Raw genomic sequence first — 7500 nt, 5'->3', positions numbered from 1 at the left:
TTCTTTTTCTTTTTTTCTTTTCTTTTCTTTTTCTTTCTCTCTTTCTTTCTGCTCTTTCTTCCTATAATAAATCTTTCTCCCTCTACTATTCGTATTTCCTTCTCTACTCTCTCTGATCTCATATATATATTATCTACCTCTCTCTCTCTTCTCTCTCCTCTCTATTCTGACTGCATCTTCTTACATGCTATGACATTGCAAAATAGAATCTTTTCGCTTCTTTAACGTATCATTCTTCGCCTCGTTTTATCATATTCATCCATATAATTATTATCACTGATAAGTAATCATAACTGAACAATTCCTTTCATCATATATCTCATTCACGTTCAGCTAATATAAAGACTAGAATCTATTTTGACCTACTTCTATTGATTTCTTACTCATGAACCTTCCTAGTGACTGCAAAATATGCATTGAGGATTGATAAATGACCAAAATCATTCTGTCCTTCGAAAAACGACACAGCTTTCGTAAGGGCATCTGCAGCATGAACGATGATAACAGGTTCTAAAGTATTTCAGCATGCGAATATACATATTTACTGATAATGTAATCAATAGTACTAGAACAATGGTTATATATCTATTAATCCTCAAATTTAACAGTATCATGTCTTTATCATAGAAGGAGACTAGTATCTGCATATCATTGACCCTACGTTCTCCTCATCTGATTTTCTTCTCTACAACGCCTTCCTAAGGCTACGCGAAAATGAGTGTCCCTTGCAGGGGCAGGTTCGCAGTAAGGTGTTTACCACATAACTCCGATTTCTAGTTCTCTTCGAGAACGTACCCACGCTTTCGCTAACGGGGGTTGAGCGAGTAACGAGTTTGAATTTAAAACGAGTCGTGTCATAGAGACGACTTTTCCATGACACTGCGCCTTACCATTCTTATGATGAAATGATGGATATTCCTAAAACCATACCATTAGATTGCGTTGATAAGTTGCTTTTTCAAGGTCATCGAAAGAATTAACAATAGGCTACTGCATCTTTTAAATACCAGAAATTTACTATTTACTTCACGTGGCGGATTCCTCTAACAAAACTGTAAAGTCAGATTCGCTGAGCGCTTGTCAAAAAAAAAATGTTTTGCTGCCTGTTTCGAACTGAACTTCTTACATAAGTCACAGTGTCACTTACTCGGAAATTTTTGTCGAATGGGTTTGCACACGGAAGTCATTGGATATGACATTATAGTAGATGGATGGTTGCGCATCTACCGTTTGGGTTACTGGTGTCTTATCTCTTTGGGGAGTGTTTGTTGTGGGTGAGAGTGCCCACAGCATGGCTGGGTGTTGAAGGTGAAGTCGGAGATCAACGGGAGAGCCAGCAGGCTCCCCAGTTGGCTAAGGACGGGCAGTCCTTAGGGTGCTGCTGCTGTTGTCTGGTTCTACTGGAGGATCGGGGAATGCTGATCGTTTCGGCTTCAGCGGCGTAAGTACACGAGCGCTGTGTAAGCGCGCATGGAACGAGGGGAGCCCGATGTCCAATGAGCGCGGAAATGGCTGTGGACCTGATGTGACCCAACCTGGGAAAGTACGCTGAACTCCAGGTTGCGGGGTCGTGCTGCTACAACACACAAATGGGGCCTCCAGTATCTTTTTAAGCAAAATGGAGAGCTATTGCGGTTTTTCCAACAGGGAACTAGATACCTGCATAACTAAAAGAGCATACACTCCCCCTTTAAAACGAAATTGGAAAGACCACTTTGTCTTTTGAAAAATCATGGCATAAAGGAATTGAAATGATCAAGTATATTATAGGACAATTGTGTGTCACTTGGCAATGAAGTCAATGTTGAAAGAATTCTTATTTGTGTGTTTTTGGAATCCTAAAGTGCACTCATATCAAGTGTCGTGAGGTGGAGTCAATAGGATTTCCTTCGATCTCAGCCTGACTGTAATGCTTGCTTGGTTAGGGCATTCATTCAGTCTATTCCTCATGGCAGATCTGACTGATCTGCCATGATCAGTCAGAAAGTACAACTTTCTTGGTGATCTCCCGCGACTCTTTCGCCGAGGTTGTCATCAGATAAAACCATAACACTAGAGATGACTCAGGGACACATGAGAATATAAAACAGTAGTTTCTAACCTTTTTGCACTCGCGACCCCTCTCTTAAATCTCTAACTATTAAACCAACAATAAAGTATCTACATGACATTTTTATCAATTGCCTAACGATTTGCAGTGTAATTTCGTTTCAAAGCTAATGAAGGCAGCCAGCCACTTTGGAATATGTGGCATTGAGCAGGTTGATAATTGACGGAGATCATCCACTAGTAAATTCTGCGCGTTTTGATTTGCCGAAAACTGGGCCGAAAGTGAAGTGTGGCTATTACATTTCCACTTGCAATTATATTCACTCCAGTAACTGACCACAATACCAAACTAACTTTCTTCCATCACAGTATTATTGTATTGTAGTTTGCATATGATTAAACCCCAAAAAAAAATCCTATATCCAGACCTATTTTCATATTTACATTAATACAAATACTTGTGTCCATTTTCTCCTTTTCTAAAAAAAAGAAAAAAGAAAAACGGGCTGTTTTATCATACGATAAAGATAATGATAATAATGATAACAATAACAGTAAGGATAAAAATAACATTTCAATTGAATAATAATATTAACAATAATAATAAAAAGAATAATGATAATGATAATAATAATAGTGATAATAACAATAATGATGATGATGATAAAATAATAACAATAATATTGATGATGATGATAATGATGAAATTATAATTATGATGACAGAAATAATAATAATGTATTTAAAAAAACAATAATTTAAAAAGAAGAGGAAAACAATAATAATTATAAAAAATTAATAATATAATAAAGTTATATAGTAATAAAGGTAGTATAGTAATGCTGATAAGAATAATAAGAAAGATGATAGTTATAATAATATTGATAATATACTGATAATAGTAATGATAAGATCATAATAATAAAATGTAATAGATGAGATGATTGATGATGATGTAATTATTATGAGCATGATGATTAGTGATTGATGTGAATTTATGTGATGATGATGATGATGATGGTAACAATGGTAATTATAACAAAAATAATTATTATTATCATTATTATTGTTTTTCATTATAAATTTAATGAGATTATTATCATTTATTATTATTATTTATTATTTTTATTATTATCATTATCAAAATCATTATCACATCATCATCATCATTATTTTTACTATCATCAACATTATTATCATCATCATCATCATCATCAAATAAAAAAAAATATTAATAATTCTAATGATTGATGATATGACAATATGATAATAATGACGATGATCATGAAGTTGACAATTTTTGATAATATTAATAATAATAATAATGATAATAAAAAATAATAATAATAATAATAATAATAATAATAATAATAAAAATAATAATATAATAAATAAATAATGGATAATAATGATAATAATGTAATAATAATAATAATAATAATGATAATAATGATAATAATGATAATAATGATAATATTAATAAAAATAATTTAATTATAATTAATAATTATAATTTAATATAATTATAATTATAATTATAAGTATAATTATATTATAATTATAATTATAATTATAATTATAATTATAATTATAATTATAATAATGATTTTGATGATAATGATAATTAAAACAATAACAACAACAATAATGGTCTTGGATGCTGCATCCCGTCCTCTCCGCTCTCCCGCTATGCCTGCCCATGCTGGAGGACTGGTCGCTGCCTGTCTTATCTCGTTTTGTTTTAGTTTGCTTAATTTCCTCGTTTTTATTTACTTTATTTGTTTTTTATTTGCTTGTTTTGCCTTAGCTTTCCCCTTTCATCTAGTTTTCTGTAATTGTTTTGTTTATAATTTAGTACAGAGACATCGTATGAACTTATTTTTCTTCCCTAGCCACCCTCAGGTAATGGGGCGGCTCGGGGAGGTGGGCCTTGCCAGTCCTCCTCCCCCCTGAAAGACCCACCGGCAACGTCTAAAATAAATGGATATGGCTAGGGGATGGGTGTTTTTACCACCCACAGCCTGCCGACCCCCTTTATTTTGGGGGCAGCGTCGGCGGGGCCGGCAGAGGTAGCGTGCACCCTGAGTGACCACCCGAGGCTTAACCTTAGGCGTGCTTTCCGGGTAGGCGCTTGGAGCATCCGATCCTTGCGGCAGGAAGAATTGCAGCGACTGGGAGTTGAGGTGGCTGCCCTCTCAGAGGTGAGAAGACCTGGTATAGCACAATCAGTGTGGATGGGTACACCTACTACTGGTCGGGCCGCAGCGATGTTACCACCTCCAGGTGGTATCCATAGCCTTCCAGCCGACTGTCAGCCCTCGGTAGTTGAGGTGACACCGGTTGATGAGCATATCATGGCATTGAGACTGAAGCATGCTTTTGGCTTCATGTCTCCTATTGCTGTATACGCCCTACTATGAATTGTATAACTGATGTGAAAGTGGCATTTACGCCAACTCTCATCTGTGGACATTGCCCCCGTCGAGATATTTGCATGTTCTGGCGACTTCAATGCAGTATCCGGCTGTGAACCGAGCTGGTTATGAGATGTCTGTCGGCCCCAGGCTCGGGAGCTGATCCAACAGCGAGAATAGCCTCCTTCTCCGGGACTTTGCCAGGTCACTGGCCAAGGAGATCAACCACATTCTTGTTAGCATGTGATGGAGGATCTCCAGAACTGCAGGTGTACCGGAGTGCCGATTTCTGTGGCACTGACCATAGGCTGGTTGTGGTACCCTGCGGGTCCACTTCAAAACTCCCGTCCCTCCAGTGGCCACCCTAAAGTGTTTCACCTGGACAGACTAAGGAGGAGGAGTGTGCCCATGGGTTCACTATGACAGTCTCTGAGCGTTTCACAGAACTCAACTGACGGACCAGATTGCTTTGTGGGAGCTCTTTAAGCGCATAACACTCAAAACAGCTCAAGAGTCATTGGCGTACGCCCGAGGGCAAGGCAGAATTGCATCTCCTGGGACATTAGAGGCCACTGAAGCGTGTCACAAGGCTCTAGTTGAATGGTATCAAGTCTTGCATCGCTCCATGGTGCGTAGGGCTCGGACATTGCTGAGAAGGCACAAGGAACAGATCATCAGGATCTTGCAGAGGAGGTTGAAGGCCATATCTTGGTAATGACCTTCGCCCTGCCTACAAGCCTGAGAAAGCTGAACTCTAACAGCCCCCTCACAGATGACAGCAGTCCGATCAGTTTATGGACGGATCATCTCAGAACATGTTGGGGTTCATGAACGTTGGGCTGAGTATTTTGAGCAGTTGTACCAGGTAGACCCCCCAACAGTTAGCTGGATGCAAGCAATGTCATAGTGCCTGAGCCGGACCCACCCATCAACGAGAAACTTCCTACCCTAATGCAGGTTAGGATGGCGATTTCTAAGCTGAAGAGTGGGAAAGCTGCAGGCAGATGTGATATCCCTGCTGAACTGCTAAAGGCTGAGGGGTGAACCTATGGCTCGGGGCTTGCATACAGTCCATCTGTCATCTGGCAGTGTGGTACCATTCCCCCTGACCTGCTGAGGGGCGTGGTCATCCCTCTCTGGAAGAGGAAAGGGAATCGTTGGGATTGTAGCAACTACCATAGCATTACACTGCTCAGCATACCAGGCAAGGTTCTCGTCCACATTCTTCTGAAACGATCCACAACCACCTACTGAGGCATCAGAGACAGGAGCAGTCTGGATTTACTCCTGGCATGTCCACGATAGACCGTATACTAGCACATCAAGTAAATGTGGAACTCCGTCCTGAGTTTGGTCGTGGGATGCTAGCAACCAACATCGACCTCAAGAAGGCATTTGACTCGGTGCATCGGGAATCGCTATGGGAGATCCTGAGACTAGGGGAATTCCGACACAGATTATTGGCCTGATAGCAAGCCTTTATACTGGTACTGAAAGTGCTGTAAAGTGTGGTGGGGTCTGTCGAACTTCTTCCCTGTTAATTCAGGGGTGAGGCAAGGCTGTGTCCTTGCACCAACACTTTTCAACACCTGTATGGACTGGATAATGGGCAGAGCTACTAGCCAAAGTCAGTGTGGAGCAACACTAGGCAATATCAAGGTCTCAGACCTTGACTTTGCCGACGATGTTGCTATCCTATCTGAGTCCTTGGAGGCAATGGTGGTGGCTCTTGATGCTTTAGCAGTGAGGGCGAAGCCCTTAGGCCTAGAGGTCTCCTGGACCAAGACCAAGATTCAGGACTTTGGGGGCCTGTTAGGGGAACCCATTCAGACGATCCAAGCTTGCGGCGTGGACGTTGAAGTTACAGAGAGTTTTACATACCTTGGTAGTGTAGTCCATATCTCTGGGCTGTCAGACTAAGAAGTCAATAGACGGATTGGTCTGGCAACATGAGCATGAACTGATCAACAAGAACGTTTGGAGATGTCAGTACCTATGCAGAAGGACCATGCTGCGTGTCTTCAAGGCCTGATACTGCTAGTTTTGCTCTATGGAAGCGAAACCTGGACGCTATCCAGTGTCTTGGAGTCTCGTCTTGATGCCTTTTGTAAAAAGTCCCTTCACCAGATCATGGGGTACAGTTGGCAGGACATGTGTCCAACCGGCAGTTACACCATGAGACTGGCATGGGACCTGTTACTTGACATAATCCGGGATCGCTAACTCAGGCTATATGGTCACCTAGCTCGTTTCCCTGTGGACGACCCTGCCCATCAGGTTGTCTCTCTGCGAGACAACCTGGGTGGAGGAGGCCTGTGAGACGGTCCAGGAGGCCATGGCTTGGGCAGCTCGACGAGACCTGTCGTGAGGAATAGAGATGGGCCGTGTGCCTGCCTGGAGACTCTCCTCGAGGGATCCTCGTGGCGTTATGATGATGATGATAATTTTTATTAGCTTTTATTCTTTAAACTTTTAGGGTCTCGGTTTTACTTAGTTTTTATTTAGATTTTTAGGGTTTAAACGTTTTCTACATTTCCCCTTATTTTTTTTCTTTTAAATCTTTGCCTTTCTTTTTCAGTTATTTTAATTTGTATGCTTTTCATTTTAGTTTCTCTTTTTTATTTGAGCCAATGTAAACAGAAGATTTTTCAAACAATAAAGAGTTGGTCAAGACTTCATCGAGTGTTTACGTTCAATCCTCGGCATTTTTATTGAATAATTTTAAACATGTATAAAAGGTATGACTGAGAATGAATATTTTCACAATACAAGAGATGTATTTAACCGTTCGATTGAAACAATCAAAACCCGGGTTTAATACATCTCTTGTCTTGTGAAGATATTCATTCTCATTCATACCTTTTATAATCTGTCAATATGAATACGGTTTAATTTTAACATCTTGATTTTAGTAATAAATTTGCCTAGTATTTTTTTCTTTTAACATGTAACTTTTATTTTTCATAGTAGGAAGTGTGATGATCTTTTAGTTTTACTTTTCTTGTTTTAGTTTCGCCAGCCCCGGGGTTTTAGGGTT

This window comes from Penaeus monodon, chromosome 3 (genome assembly GCF_015228065.2).
Source record: "Penaeus monodon isolate SGIC_2016 chromosome 3, NSTDA_Pmon_1, whole genome shotgun sequence".
NCBI classification, from domain to species: Eukaryota; Metazoa; Arthropoda; class Malacostraca; order Decapoda; family Penaeidae; genus Penaeus; species Penaeus monodon.
The sequence above is the reverse complement of the archived record's forward strand: the minus strand, read 5'-3'. Positions refer to the sequence as shown.